Source organism: Tenrec ecaudatus, chromosome 12 (assembly GCF_050624435.1).
Source record: "Tenrec ecaudatus isolate mTenEca1 chromosome 12, mTenEca1.hap1, whole genome shotgun sequence".
NCBI classification, from domain to species: domain Eukaryota; kingdom Metazoa; phylum Chordata; class Mammalia; order Afrosoricida; family Tenrecidae; genus Tenrec; species Tenrec ecaudatus.
The window spans coordinates 90,968,198-90,985,337 of NC_134541.1; the positions used below are offsets into that span (position 1 = coordinate 90,968,198).

The following is a 17,140-nucleotide window of genomic DNA, read 5'->3' on the forward strand; positions in this document are numbered from 1 at the left end:
ATAGTTCAAAGTGGTGGTGCCAATCCTACAAACTGCATAACAACAAAGAAATGAGTGTAATCTCTTGCTGTTGGATGTGTCTACAACATACTGATTTAAGACTTTGAAAATGGGATAAACTAATAAACCAGTAATTTTTACAAGTGGTTAGTGGTGTAGATGGCATGTATGGCTGAGTTGATTTCAATTCATAGCAACTCTGTGTGATGAAGAAGTACTGACCCACAAGATTATTTTTTTGTTTTGTTTTTTGTTTTGTTTTTGTTTTTGTTTTACAACTCCAAATCAGCTTTATTTTATACAAAAAGGGCGTATTTAGCAAAAGACACACTGAGAAAAGAGTCGCTGTGACCCAGGGGGACAAGGCAGGGAGGCGACCAGCCTTCCAGGCGCCTGCTGGGGACAAGGGGTTGGAAAGGAAGTAGTCCTCGGTGCTGGCTAGGTGCTGAGGTGGGAGGGGGCACGGGAAGGTGAAGGCTCCCGGTGGATCAGCACTGATGGCAGGTCATGGGGAGGGGGGATTCACAGTGACCTGGCGGCTGACACTTGGAGGGCCCTTGACCAGTGCTGCAGGCTGGAGTGAGCTGGTTCCTGAAGAGTGCCCACCCAGGGACACAGGGCTGGAAGTGCGACTCTGGGTGGAGGACGGGGAGAGGTCAGTGCTCTGCGGTGGCCGGCAAGGTCCAGGCGAGGAGTAGAGGGCGCTTTCGTTACGTTCTGGCATTGCGCTCTGTCTCGGCCAGGCACTCTCTGACCAGGGCCCGGGCGTGGATGATGCCTCTCTTCAGGCGCTCCAAAGCACTCTTGCTTCTGGCATAGGTGGGCCGGATCTCCTTGCCCATTTCCTCTATGACAGACAGCAGGTCCGTGTAGGTGCTCTGGGAGCCCTGAGTGCCGGGCGGCTTCATGGCCTGCACATAGCCCATGGAGGGCGGTCCAAAGTCGTTAAACAGTGGCCTGAAAGGGGCAGCGGCTCCCGGCCCGGAGCCCGACGGCGAGGGGACGCTTCCGGCTGCAACAGGCACCAGGAAGGGGTCAGCATGGGGCAGGGACGCCTCCTCCCAGCGTTCCAAGCCCCCGGTCGAGGTCGGTCCGACGCCCTCCCCACAAGATTATTTTGGTAATAATCAGGTTGTTGTTGTTTTTCTCACGAGGCCACGGAATATTTCAAACGATGAATCTTCAATTAGTAATCTAGTACATAACCATTGGCACACCTTGTTGTCCTGTGTGTTGATTTACTGTCGGTAAATGGATCCTCGCTTCCTTCTTCCTCTTGTCGAAGCTGAGGGAAGACAATTTTACTGACCCACTGAACATACGCTATCCAGATGGCAAAACTCAAATGAGAGCCACGTGATTTTGTGAGCTCTGCATATGATGGTACACAAAATACTACACAAGATGTCATGGAACCAGGGAAGTTACTACTTACACTCTGAGCTTCTCTTACATCAGCGGTCCTCAACCTGTGGGTTGTGCCCTTTTTTGGGTCGAACGACTCTTTCACAGGGGTTTCCCGATTTATAACAGTAGCAAAATTACAGTTATGAAGTAGCAACAAAATTAATTTTCTGGTTGAGGTGGGGGGGTCACCACAACATGAGGAGCTGTATGAAATGGTCGCAGCATAAGGAAAGTTCGGAACCACTGCCTTAGATTCTAGTCATAGCAATTCCCTGATAATATGACAAGTTAACAAAATACATTTCTTCACTCTGTTAACCAATATATATTGAGAGTGAATACAAACCTGCCCATTTTTTCTAAAAATCATAAAAAAACAGAAAACAAAAACTGATATACTCATGTAGGCAGACTAATCAATATTCTGTCATTTATAGCATTCATTCACCATAATAAATTATATTGAGTAAACATGAGAAAGGCCCACATATAACCAGTTTAAAGTACAGAATATATTCAAAGAAAGATAAGTAGACTATAATTATTAAAAGCTGTATAAAAATGAATTTGATATAACATGCTTGGAGTAATGTAAATATTTTAAAATTAAATTGGTGTGTTTGTTTTAAAGTAATCTGAGAATAAAGCAATAGTCTAAAAAAGAGCACTGTTTCAAAGTAACAACAGTGACTGAATTAAAAAAATTCTCCCAAACCAGCGGATTTACCTTGGTCTTATCATTTAAAATCATGTGGTTTAATGTGATTCTCTGATCGAATATGCTCAACAGGAGAATGTAAAATATAAAAACAATATTGGTGATTGACTGTATTACCAATTATATCTTTTTGTATGCCGTCTCACTGGCATTATGATGGATATGCAATCTTCAGTAAGTTTTGCTATGTTGTGTTAATTTCCCCAATGTGGGTGAAGTTGGAATGATTTAAATAAAGTATAGCTCTTTCAAGCTGCATTGGTTCAAACAAGGCATTATTCATAACACTCAAGTCTTACACTAGCAGAGTTTCTACCCTTTTGAAACTGCACTTCAGTGCTTGTTTTGGATTGAAGTCAGTTGCATGCCTGCATCTCAAAAAAAAGATGTGTCCAGATATGGTGTGGCAGGAAAATGGACCCAGCAAAGCCACGTGAGGGAGGTAGAATCCTTGCTTCAGGAGGTTGTGATAATTGGACCCCTTCTCAAGGTTGAGGGTGTCAAAGTGACATCTGGGTGAGCCTAGAGACTGGGGCTGATGGTGTATCCCAACCAAAAAAGCTATTTTATAGCCCTAAACTTTTATTGGGCTTTTAAACAATCTGTGATATGCAGATGACTGAAAGTGAGGAGAACTTGAGGCACTTGATGAATCAAGGATTACAGCCTCCAGTATGGATTACAAATCGATGTAAAGAAGAGCCAAATCCTCACAACTGGACCAGTACTATCATGAACATTTGGAAAATAACAAGTTGTCAAGGATTTTGTCTTCCTTGGATCCACAATCAATTCTCATGGAAGCAGCAGGTAAGAGATCAAAAGAAGAATTTTGCAGTAGGTAAGTCGGCTGCACAAGACCTCTTTGCAGTATTGAAAATCAAGGATGTTACTTTGAGGAGTAAGGTGTGTCTGATCCAAGCCATGATATTTTCCACTGCCTCATAGGCCTGTGGAAGTTGGACATTGAATAGGCAGATGGGAGAAGAATCGAGGCGTTCAAATTGTGCTGCTGGAGGAGTACTGAAAATACCAGGGACTGCCAAAAGGACAACCGGATCTGTCTCGGAAGAAGCTCTTTAGAAACAAGAATGGCGAGACTTCATCTTACTTAATGTGGACACGACTAGAGAAGCCCTGGAAAAGGGCATCGTGCTCAGTAAGGTAATGTGGAAGTGAGCAAGAGGAAAGTTCTCCGGGAGGTGGATCTCCACAATGGCTTCAACAACGGACTCAAGCGCTGGGAGGGAGTGTGAGGATGACACAGGCCTGGGAAGTGTTTCGGTCTTTTGTGCAAAAGGGTCAGAACAAACTCAACGGCATCTAAGGACAATAACAATAAAAACCCTTTATATGTGAATCGAACTTTGTTCAGAACTAAGGTTTTACTGCAGTGGTTCTTAACCTGTGAGTCGGGACTCCGTTGGGGGTCGAATGACCCTTTCACAGGGGTCGCCCGATTCATAACAGTAGCAAAAGTATATTTATGAAGTAGCAACAAAAATGCTTTTCTGGTGGCGGGGTGGGTCACCACAACATGAGGAACTGTAGTAAATGGTCTTGGCAGGTTGAGAACCACTGTTTTATTGTGTTATTGATTTAGTTAAACAAAAGCCAACAAGAGTGCTGTTAATGATAATCTCTTCTGAGTTCTGCTTTATAAAGAGAAAATCAATATATAAACAAAGTCACACAGGAAAGATTTATGTGAAAGTATATCTATGAACAGTAGAGGATTGATGGGAAGTGGAGTTATACCTCTTCATCAAATATAAAGGAGGGCATGTTGATTCCATTAGAGAATCCCCAGATAGCCTTAGGAATTTAAACGCAGATAACATCGAACTTATGATAAAAGCTAAGGAAACTGGTAAAGCCTAAAATTTTTCAACAAACATCATGGTATAGGGGGGAAATGAAGTAGTTTTGTATCTATTATACTGTGTCAAAAATATCTTAGAAAATTTCCCAAGTCACCCAACTTAGATCAATACAGTTACTGAATGGCTTAGGAGGTTTAGTGCTTGGAAGCAAAGATTTCCACCGTCGCCTGTGTGAGTCAATTCCTCAAAAGAAGAGTATAGGATACATTAGCAAATTTTAAAGATCAAATGAATTAAATCAATCAACTATAAAGCCCAGAGCCAGCTCTTCTTAAATAACCTCATCCCCAAGCCAAACCCACTTCAGAGTGTCAATTCTGTGTCATAGCACCTTGTGGGGCAGAGTATTCCTGCTGCTCAGTGTTTGTGAGGTTATAAATCTTTACAGGAGCAGACAGTCTTACCTCTCCTGAGGAGAGCTTAGTGGCTTGAATTGCCAACCTTTCTGTTAGCAACCCCTAACTTAATTCACATACCACTGCTTTTCAAAATGTAAGGACTTTCTTTTGGATAAATGAGGTGAGATATAAACTTGCAGTACACTGGAGATTATTTATTTAGTGTTTGCCATCATTTAGTATACAGATTGAATAATTATGATGAAAGAAATGCAAAATGGAAATGGAATTTAGATATCAAGAGGAATAAATAATATTTTACACAATTTAGTCTATGTACTTATATTATTTATTACAAACTTATCATCTGTGTATTTAAATGATCGAATAATCTCAATCTGAATAGTCAAATATTAGAAGTAAAAATTTGTTTTAAAAATATTTTGCATGTTATTGTTCTTAGTTACTGCCAAATTCACTCTGACTCATATTGATTAACAAAATTGTTGTATAAAATGACTCATATTGTAAAACAAAATTTAATTACTGCTTGTCCTGTGCCATCCTCACAATCATTCCTGTATGAAAACATTATTTCAGAAACCATGTCAGTTCTTCTCCCGTCAGACTAGTTTGTTCTTGTGGCCATCCAGAGAACTGTCAATATTCTTCACCAGCACCATAATTCAAATGTATCGATTCTTTTTTGAACTTCCTTGTTTCCTGTCCACCTCTCACATGAATACGAGGCCATTGAAAATACCATGGTCTGGGTCAGGGCTATCTTAGTCCTCCAAGAGACACCCTTGTCCTTCAACAATTTAACAGCAGATTTACCCCTTGTAATGTGTCATTTGCTCTCCAAAGCAACATCCTTGCTCTTCAACTGCTTTTGCTATAGATTTACCCAATGCGATTTGTCATTTGTTTTCTTAGGTTCATTTGATTTCTTAATTTCCCTGTGCATCAGAATTGACTTGATGGTAATGGGTTGAGTTGCTGACTCTGCTGTAAGTTTCACTAACCTTAAAATTCAACCATTCTTCTCCTAGATATTTACCTGAATGAGCTGAAAATTATGTCCTAAATGAAACACATTAACAAACCAGAAAAATGCACACGTGTGTGTTTGGTAGCTTTATTTGTAATTGTCAAATACTAGGAACATCCAAGATCTTCCATAGGTAATTGGATAAACAAAAAAAAGAGTATATTCATACAGTGAACTGTAATTCAGCAACAAAAGTTCTATCAAACCACTAGCACGGAGCAACAATAAATGCATATAATTAAATTTAAGACCACTGTGTGAAATATTATATAATGTATGATTCTAATTTTATGATATTCAAAATATGCAAAATTATAGCGATAGTAAAATTCTGTTGGTGAACAAGGGTTTGTGGGGAGGAAAGGAATGAAGGAGGGATGAAAACATGAAGCACAGATCATTCAAGGAGAATACATATTTTTCATGGTACAGCAATCATGGATATCTTGTTATGCATTTACCAAAAACTGTAACTCTCAGTACAACACAAAAGAGGGAATTATGAATTTTATATAGAAGCAACATAATATGCACCACAGTAATGTAAGATGCTAATAACAGAAACTGGGGATGGTTATAGATGAATTTTCTGCTCAATTTTTCTGTTAATCTAAAACTTCCCTAAAAATAATTAAATTCTGGAAACAAAAACATATCCTACATTTAATTATTTTCTGCAAATGACTTGTAATTTTTTCTAGCTCATTGAACATCTTTGCTCCAAGCCATAGAGAATGTTTCCAGGTGTACTGACAGACATCAGAAACATACATGGTCACTAAAAATATTCTAAAATTATTCTATGCAATCTGTTCATTTAAATGCCTGTATGTATTTCCCTAAAATTTGCTATAAAATGCAAAAAGATTAAAAGAAACATATATAAATATAGTATATTTACTCTATAGTATAGTATACTATAAAGATAAATAACTATAGTATAGATGCTATAAGAACAAAACCCAAACCCACTGCTAGTAAGCTGATTTGGGGCCCTAGAGACCTCACGGTGGGTCTCAAAGGCTGTAAGTCTGTAAGGGACCAGAAGCCCTCCTTCTCTCACAGAGCAGCTTCTGGGTTTGACAATCTCGTGGTTAGCTGTCCAGCAGCAACACCAGGGCTCCTCTCCTACACCACGGTTAGTAAGTGAGGCAAAATTGAGAAATGAAATAATTTATTTTCATAACTCTAATCCTCAGAAGTGAGTCTGTATCATGCAAAATGCTCATGGTTTCAACCAATCCAAAGGCATTTGACAAGTCTTGCTGCTGATCCTCTGAGAGATCACAACCTGAAAAGCTAATAAGACAATTCTTGTTTGCACACAGGGTTCACCCTGAGTCACAACCAACCCCATGATTCTACCAAGAGTAGGCCCTCAGAAACCCAAGTACCATACGTTTACTAGATGGAGGGAACTTTTAGTCAAGAATTATAAAAAGCAATTACAGGGACATATTAAGTCATCTGGGTATACAATGTCAATTGCTCTGACCTGGCCGTAATTATATACTTAAACTATAACTACTGTTAATAAAACTCCTGCTAATGTTTTTATAATTGGTTTTCTCTACAAATGACAGCACAGGGAATGCTAATGACCAGTTATCAAGAAAACAGCTGAATGCTACAAGCCAGATATTTTGCTAGTCTGGCTTCTACTTGAGGGTATAGTGAAGCATCAAGGAGACAACAACGCTAAGTCCTCATATTCTTCTCTTGGCATTTACACACTATCTGTCCAGTTATAGTAAAACATCATTGATTGTGTCTGAGTATCTCCTTGTCTCATTTTAAAAGCAAATATTTACATAGTATTTTATATCCTAGCATTTCTATATTGGTAGGTAGAAAACTGTGTTCTCTATATTATGAAACTTTTTCCCATTTTATTTTTAAAACTCACATTATTTGTTTAAAAGGATATTTCTGAAGTTATGTAACTTCCAAATAGATATAATACAAAGTGGAAAAAATAAAATCACATTATATATGTTCCTCTGAAATAGTTATAACTGGCATATCCTGTTTTGATTTTCTAAAATATAAAAATATATTCTGAGTAAATTTTGATAAACCTGCTTTTCTTTGCATTACTGTTTCTTTGGTGACCTTAAATAAAAATTGTAATCTTTAATAAGTTGAAAATGCATCATTCATTTAAAACCCTATTTTTTCTCCATAATTTGTTTAAGTGTAATTGCCAAAAAATTGGTGCAATATATAGGGCAAGATATGACAAAATAATAATCTATAAATTATCAAGGGCTCATGAGGATGGAGGGAGCGAGGAGGGAGGGGACAAAAAAGAGAGGACCTGATGCAAAGGGCTTAAGTGGAGAGCAAATGCTTTGAAAATGATTAGGGAAAAGAATGTACAGATGTGCTTAATAAAATTGGTGTATGTGTATGTATGGATTTTGATAAGAGTTGTATGAGCCCCTAATAAAATGTTTAAGAAAAAAGAAACCAGATGCTGTCTGGCTATACAAAAGAATAACATCTGGTTGGACATTGGGCCTCCACTGAAGTACTCCCTCAATGCAAGAATACTTTTGTTAAAAAAAAAGAATTGGAGCAATCTGAAACATTTGTATTGAAAGATAGTAGGAACTATTTAGGGCTACAGTTTTTATGTATGGTGTCAGGACAAACATCATCAGTATCATCTGAACGTATTAGAAGTACAACTTATCAGGACCTATCTTACACCTGCAGAATCATGTGAGTTGGTCCCTGCTCTCTGTCTGAACTAGTGCTGCAGATAACAGGGATGCATGCTTAAGATTTAGAATCATGGGAGTAAGCCACTCTGGTTAGTTGCCATCAGGTACTCTGGTTCATGGCACCTCTATGACAATACACTGAGTCACTGCCTGGTTCTGCATCAGCCTCACGACCATTCCTATAGTTGAGGAAGTTGTTGTGGCCACTGTGTCAATCATCTCATTGAGGATCTTCCTGTTTGTCACTAGTCCTCTTCCTCACAATGCATGATAGCCTTCTCCCGGGACTAGTCAGTCTTGATACCATGCCCCAAATGTGTGAGACACGCTCACCACACTCATTCCTAAGAAGCATTCTAGTTGTACTTATTCCAAGAAGATTTGTTTATTCTTGAATATACCATAGCAGTGTATGCTATACCATGCCAGGCTATGGTATCCTTAATATTCTCCCCCAAAATAAAAATTCAAAGTCATCCATTATTTTTAGAATATCTTACACATTATCTAGCGTTCACATGATTATAATGTGATTAAAAATATGACATAGCATAGTTTAATCTTAAAAGTTGTCAAAAAAGTTTTGCTTTTTAACATTTAAAGAGGTTTTTTGCAACTGATTTAAACAATACTATACTTCTTTTGATTTCTTGAATGGGCTTCCATGAGAGTTAATTGTGGATCTAAGAAAGTTCATTCTTGGCAACATCAATCTTTCAGCCACTTAATATGATGTTTATTAGTCCAGGTGTAAAGATTTGTGTTTTCTTTATATTCAGGTGTGAGTCATACTGAGGGCATTCATCTTTGATTTTCATCAATAAATGCTGAAAATCCTCTTTATTTTCAGCAAGCTGTGTTATGTCAGCTGCATATTACAGGTTGTGAATGAGTCTTCTTCCAATTCTGATGCTGTACTAGTTACATGATCTTGTGTCAATTTGAGGATATTAAGAATGAAGGAGTGGAGTCTAGCCTGTCATTAGACGTGGCCTTCTAATGAGGATTCTGGGAGCTTTCTCTCTCTCTCTCTCTCTCTCTCTCTCTCTCTCTCTCTCTCTCTCTCTCTCTCTCTCTCTCTCTCTCTTTTCTTCACTTGCCAGCTGTTGAGACACTCAAAGAGCTGGAGGAGTCACATGGAGCCCCATGTCAATGCGAAGATGTTTCCACCCACACTGGATCTGTTAGAGTCCTTGGATGGGAAATACCTCAGTTCTTGGCTTCACAGGAAGCCTGACTGGTGACCTGATTGAGTGTTATAAAGGATAGACGAAGTTTCAGGTCTTACAGTTAAGAACACAGTCACCCTCAGGGTACTGCCCACCACACCTGAAGCCAGAGAAACGGCAGCGAAGCTAAGGAGCAGCTGGAAGAGAGGGTGGTGGTCTCCACGTTTCAGCCTTTTGGCACCTTCTGCTCAGAGGCATGGTTGACAGTGCTGGTGGACCCCATTGAGTGAATTTAGCCCACCTGACCCAGATTGGGGCCCTTCTAAGTGCAGTGGCTTCCTGTCTCAGAGGCCTGAATTTGTGCATGCCCTCTTACCTTTATCAGCTTCCTACCTCCTGTAAAGAGGGGAGGGAGGCCTTTGGGTGTGGAGGGACAAACCCCTGGTTTCTGCCTCTAGCCACCTAACAGATCTACAGGACTGTTCACCCACCGGCCTGTGATCTTCGTGTATTCAGCATTTTTGCATGTGCTGTGTGAGTCTGAAGAGGAATTTATGGACTAGAATGAGATTTATGGGGTGATACCAGACTTATAGACTTAATCTGAACTGGGCTATTTTCTTCATATACAATGACGCTTATATATATATATACACACACACATATCTTTCTTATACATATATGAGTGTCTCTGAATTTGTTTCTCTAGTCAACCTGGACTAACACAGATGCCATTTTATTCTTCATAATACAGCTTCTCAGCTTATTTAATAAAAATAAGTAGGCTTGTACAATCTAACATCCTATGTATTTAATGTACTTATTTTATTTATTGCCATTCTTGCCTAATTTAAACTTCATGAAGAGAATTATGTTTGCCTGTTTTGTTCACAGCTGTGTTATCAATACTGAAAGCCATGTGTACCACATAAGAAGTACTTGTCTGTTGTACTGGGCATTATTTATGCCTGTTGGCCAACAGCTATTGCGGAAATAAAAAGAACCAGCATGAGAAGTAATATCCAAGAAGTTACTTTTGTTGAAAGTATTTTGAATAAAGTTTTCAGAGGAAATATTAGTGATAGAATTTATCAAATCATTTACATTACAAAAAGAGCAGTTTAAAATGTGTTACTTTACTGAGAGGAAGACCACACATAACTAACATTTCTATAAGTCTTAGAGTAGCAGTAAATTTTATCTTCTTCATGCTTCCCGAGGAAGACTGCCAGATTAATATTCCTTCCCAAAAAACACCGTTGTGAATTTATTTAATAAGTTAACTTAAGATGCTTAGTAAGTGTGAGTATAATTATTTCTGGAATTCTCTAGCAGCGTGCAGGCTCTAAGATGTCCGTGAATGAGAGATTTCATTACTCTCATGGCTCTGTTTTGTAGGTAGTCTTGGCCATTTAAGATGTGTTTTTTTTGTAGGCATCAGGATTTAGAGCTTAAAGTTGCATTTCACTTTCAATTGAAACTTCATTAGCTGTTCTTGAATCATAATGACTGACTGCTAGTGGTGTTTGCAAGACACTGCAGAAAAGAAGAATTGCCAGTGATGTTTGCCCTTTTCCTTAAAGTGATATACACATGCTTAAACCAGCCAAAGAGAGCCCACCAACCTTCAGGAACAAATTAAATGAGTTGCATAAGGAGCAGCCTGCTTGTCCTTTGTATTGGTAGCAATAAAAAGGCTCTAGTTACTTGTGTTCTTTTTTACTTTAGGTGTGTTTCTCATTCTAAGTTCATTTGATTCGTCTTTAGACCACCAATCTCTGTTCTCACTGTTATGTCTGTTGATGGAGAGTAATGATAGTTGTTTTATTTTAGTTTTTAATTTTAATACATACTTTAATTGGGGGCTCTTATAGCTCCTATCACAATCAATACATCCATTGTGTTAATCACATTATCTCTACTCCTATAAACAAGCACAATCTCAGAAACCCACAAGAGGTCGCCATAAGTCAGCACTGACTCACCAGCAGTGAGTTCTGTTTGAGTAATCGAAAGACCCACCATTTTGTTTCTTGTTCTAGCTCCTTAATCCACTGCACTGGCTCCTCTGCCACTGCTATCTGGGGAAAGCTCTCTCCTGGATGAAGGGCATTCAGTGAACGAGGATCTCAGGGTCCACATGAAGTACTCTTAGATTGTGTTGATGATGAGATTACACCTCCTCCTTCTCACCGGCCTGATTTTACACCCAGCCAAAGGGTACTCGCATTAGAATCATATCCAGTGGCTTTCCCTACCTCCTTCCCCACACCCACTAGGAATACTAGTCTTTTCGTGGGAGTAACAAAAGATATGCCTATGAACAAGAGCCATTTAGATAATTCCCTGCAGTCAATTGAGAAACCTTAAAAGTTACTCCAGCTCGTCTCCTGAATTTGGATCTTTTGGGAATCTCCACTGAACGCCCCAATGTTAAGCAAAATAGTTCAAGACGTTTCTTTTCTCTCTCATATATATTTGATGAAGTATAAATATTTCTGCCAATTTGAAGCCTTAGCTTAATTTGAAAATGTTTCATTTACATGTTTTATTAACTTTAATTTTAAATATTTATAAGTTCCATGTAATTATATTGCAAGTATATAAGAAGGCTCTCATTGTCATTTATTTATGGATCTCTAGATTAATTCAATCATATTTTAAGAATACATTTAGTTTGAATACACTACTTTGAAAAATGTTAAATTCATTATGATCCAGAATTTTCTGCCTTTGTAGAATTTTTACACCACCTTTGCAAGAATGTATTGCAAATGTATTAGAATAAATTTTTCTAAAATGCAAATTACATGATTTATTAAGCAATTGTTAATTTGTTATATTATTTAAAAGATACTTTGTGTGTGAATTATTTGAAAGTTTACCAAGCAGATCATCACTCTTACATTTAACAATTTATTCAAATTTTGTTTCAGCTCACCCATTGCTAGCCCCTCAAATGACCATATCATAGTCTACTTTCACCCTGTGTTTCTTGTTTCTGTTCCTCCTTTCTCCAAAAGCTTCTGAATTTTGTCACTGGGTAAATGCTGTCCCTCGATCTTACTTGGTAGACTATTCTAAAATCAGAATTCGGGGAGAGACATGAAGATTGAACTAGTGGGAAGGGCAGGAAGTATATCCAAAAATATATGTAGTATTGATGGAAGATATCTTTATATGTGTATTTAATTTTGTTACCAATATATGTGTACCCTTGGTTCTTGCTCATATGCTTCCTCCTCAAATGCAGGAAGGTCACCTAGCTCCTTTTAGTATTCTTTCCATCATTTTTGATACTTCTTGCATAATTCAATCAATATTTGGCCCACATGATCATTCAATATAACAACTCAAGGCTTGAATTTTTTTTATTGAGTTTTTCAGTTTAAGATATGCTCAACATGGTCTTCTCCTTTGGTTTTGGGCTATGCATATTTCATTAAAATATTTTACTTTGTCTTCTCAAGCGGCCCTTTGAAGTTTTCTATTCAGTTCTTTGACCTCATAATTTCTTCCATTTGTCTTAGCTACTGTGAAATTAAGAGCACATTTCAGTCTTTTCTTGCCCATACACTTGTCTTTTAATGGCCTTCTTCTTCCAGAATTGTGTTCTGAATGTCCTCTTACAGACCACCAGATCATCTGTCAGTATTCAATACAGCAAATCTGTTCTTGAGCTGTTCTCCAGTTGAATGTGGTATATATTAAAGGTCATATTTTGAACTCATGGGTTTATTTTCATTTTGTTCAACTTCATCTGGAATTTACATATAAGCAACTGATTGTCTGGCCCATAGTTGGCCCAAGTCTGGTTTTAGCTGCTCATATCGCACTTCTCCATAGTCTTTTCCTAGATGGAATCTTGTGCACTAAATATTATTTTTATCTATTCTGGGTGTAGAAGTCCATGAGTTAGTTGTTTTGTGTATTGCTGAAAAATTTGCAACAAAGAAATTCAGCTTTGTTTCTATTGCCAAGGACATATTTTCCAACTACCTAGCCACGCACAAGGAAAGCCATTCAATACCACTATAAAACTAGTAATGAAAAAATTGAAGAATTTTCCCAACATCCTTAGTCTGACATTGATCAGACATGTAATCAAGATGCATCAACAGTTTTTGGCAAATGGAATGCCAACATTAGAAACAAAGAGGAAGGTGCAGCAGTTGGAAAACATGGTGTTGGTGATAGAAATGAAGCTGGGGATTTAATGAAAGAATCTTACATTTTTAAGTTCAGTTTAAAGTAGAAAAATTTTAAAACATATTCATTAGAGCCAAAATGCTCTCTTGAGTATATCCCACTTAAATTTTGAAAACAACCCAAGAATAAGTTTGCTGCGCAAAACACCAATGACAGAAGACCTGCTGAACTGTGGGGTGACCTAAAAACTTACTTGAAAAAATGCATTTAAGATACAGGAAAAACAAGATAAAAATGAAGGTCAGAAAAGACTCTAACGCTGCCTCTTCATCATAGAGTAGCTAAGGCAAATGTAAAAAAAAGGCGAAGTACAAGAACTGAAGAGAAAAATTTAAAGGGCAGCTCAAAAAGACAGCAAAATGAAGACCAGAGATGTGTGAAGAACTAGAGTTAGTAAGTCGAAAAGGAAGAACACAGTATACATTCAATTGAAAGAAATATTCAAGAAAAAATCAAGCCACATCACAAAAAACCTAGAGTTAGAAAACACAAAAGGAAAAACATGCTCAGCATATCTCAATCTGGAAGAACTGAGGGAATAATTCAAGCCTAGACGTGAAAGATTCTATGGGAAAAATATTGAATGATGCAGGAAGCGATGAAAGAAGGTGGAAAGAATGCACAGATATGCTGTACCAAAAGGAAGCAGCTTGCATTCCACCATTTCAGAAGATGGCATAAGAGCAAGAGTCGATGGTACTGAGGAAGACATTTAAGCTGCACAGAAAGCTTTATTCAAAAGCAAGACTCCAGGAATTGACAGAAGACAAATGGAAATGTTTCAAAAGCCTGATTAAGTATTGTAAGTACTTATTCATATATGCTAGGAAATTTGGAAGACAGATACTTAGATAGCTGACTGGAAAAGACCCGTACTTATATCCATTTCAAACAAAGGAGACCCAACTGACTTAGCAAATTTTAGAACCACATCATTAAAATTGCATGCAAGTAAATTTTTGCTGAGGATCACTCAGCAATGTTTGTAGCAATAAATTGAAAGGGAGCTGCCAGAAATTCAGTCTTGATTTTGAAAAAGATTTGTAACAAGGGATATCACTTATGCTGCTGTCAGACATATCTTGCCTGGAAGCAGAAAATACCAGAAAGGTGTCCACTTGGGTTTTATTAATTATGCATAGCAGTGTGGATTAAAACAATTTATGTACCATAATTAGCCTTGAGAAGAATGAGAATTCCAGAACACCTAATTGTGCTCATTCAGAACCTATACATGGACCATGAGGATATAATTGAATGTTGAATGTTTTAAAGTCAAGAAAATGGTATGTCAGGGTTGTATACTTTCACTATATTTATTAAATCTGTATGCTGAGCAAATAATCACAGAAACTGGACTATATGAAGAAGAAAAAGGCTTCAAGATTTAAGGAAGACTTATTAATACTTTTGATATGTAGATGACACACCATGTAATTGAAAGCAAGAAGAATTTGAAGAACTAGCTGATAAGATCAAAGATGACAACTCAATGGCAAGAAGACCAAAATCCTCACAACTGGACCAATAGGTAAAATAAGGATAAATAAAGAAATGATCAAAGTTGTCAAGAATTTTATCTTGCTTGAATCCACAATCAATTCTCGTGGAAGTAGCAGCAAAGTCATAAAGAATGTCATTATTATGGGTAAATCTACTGTACAAGAAAGACCTCTTTTAAGTTTTAAAAAGTAAAGATGTTACTTTGAGGATTAAGGTATACCTGAACCAAACCATGTTGCATTCAATCATGTAAAAATTTGCCTGTAAAAATTGAACACAGAAAAACTGAAGAATTGATACATTTGAATTATGGTGCTGGCAAGGAATTTTGAAAGTATCATGGACTTCCAAAAGAAATAATATATTTATCTTGGAAGAAATAGAACCAGAATGCTTCTGGTAGTTTCAAACTGTCCACCTGGATGACCTCAGCCCAACTCATAACCACTATGCCACTAGGGATCCTGTGGTTAAGTAGAGGACAAGCCCCCCAAAAAAGGGGTGATGTGCATGGGGGCAATATGCTTAACAAGATGAATTGACCCAGTGGCTCTAATGATGGGCTCACACTCATCAGCAATTGTGAGGATGGTACAAGATCAGAGAGTGTTTCATTTTTTTTTTGCAAACAGGGTCACTGAGACCAAAACCAACTCAGTGATGCCTAACAACAATGCCATTTTTAATTCTGTTCCTTGTAAAATAATAATAATGAAAACAGCTATTAGGAAATTTCAATATAATTATGAAGACAAATGGATACTTACCCAGATTCATATTCAACATATTTTATTAACAAAACCCTTGGTCTACAATTTCTTGATAGCCTATGTTCCTCTGTGAAAGAGAAATTGTGATAGTATGTCATTGCTTTGGGTTGCATGAGAATCAAGACTTTATATAGTGATTAGGCTTGACTACCTCCACCATGCTCATGCCAAAATCAAAACAAAACAAAACTCACTGTCATCAAGTGGAATCTCATTCTCATCCACAGTGACCTTTTAGGAAGGGCTAGAACTGCTTCTGTGGGTTTCAGAGACTATAACTCTGTGTGAAATTAGAGAGACACAAATTAACACACTGTTGGTAGGACTGTAACAATGTACAAGCACGGTGGGAAACAATATGGTGCTTCCTTCTTCTGGGTACATAGCCTAAAGAACTAAGAGCTTAGCACCAAGAGGCATTTGCTCATGCATGCTCATCGCAGAGCTGTTCTCAATAATAAGCAGCTTTAAACAATCTAAATGCTCCTCAGTAGAAGAATGGATAAATACACTTAGTACAGACACACAATGGGATATTATTAATGACTAAAAGATAGATGCACCATGAAGGACTTCATAGTATTGATCAACCTGGAGAACATTATACTGAGTATAATTAGTCAATCAGAAAAGGAAGAATATTGCATGTGAGGACTGTTCTAAAGAAAAACAACAACAGCATGACAAAAACGTCCATACCAAAGCAAATAGACTTTGGAGGCTACCAAGGGGGTGGAAGAAAGATGGGGCAAGGGAAGGAAGATGCAGAATTGGCTAAAGGGCTGGCAGGTTTAACTTGGGGGAGAGGAAGATAGTAAGCAATAAATAAGGAAAAGAAACCCAAGGAGGGGATGCTAAGGCCTAATGGACTGTAATAAAAGCCTAAACTACTGAATACAAAATTCATGATTTGAGATATACACTCCCAACGAATTCACAATTAAAAACAAACAACAACGAAACCGCAACGAAGTGTCATCTCACCCTAGGAATCCTAGCATGGCTCAATAAGACAAAAAACAACAAATGTTGGTGAACGAATAGGGAACTCTCATACGTTGATAAAAAAACCTCTATGTAACTTTCTTAAAGAATTGGATATGGAAATACCATTTGATCTAGCAATCCCACTACCATGCATATATCCTAACGAAATAAGATCAGCAACATGAGAAGGTATATAGACTCCCATATTCATTGCAGTGTTATGAACAATAGTAAAGAGATGGGAAAAAACATATGTGACCAGTACTGGTTGAATAGATAGACCAAGTGCAGTGCATACACACAAAGGGATATTACACAGCATTAAAGAATAATGAAAACTCCAAAATGAGTTTGGAGGACATTGTGCTGAGTGAAATAA

General features: G+C 37.7%; 1 pseudogene; it reads right to left on the bottom strand.

Annotated features, from left to right (window-relative positions):
* Positions 1-284: 284 nt before the first annotated feature.
* Positions 285-1,045, bottom strand: LOC142423013 (cyclin-dependent kinase 2-associated protein 2 pseudogene; annotated as a pseudogene).
* Positions 1,046-17,140: the final 16,095 nt, after the last annotated feature.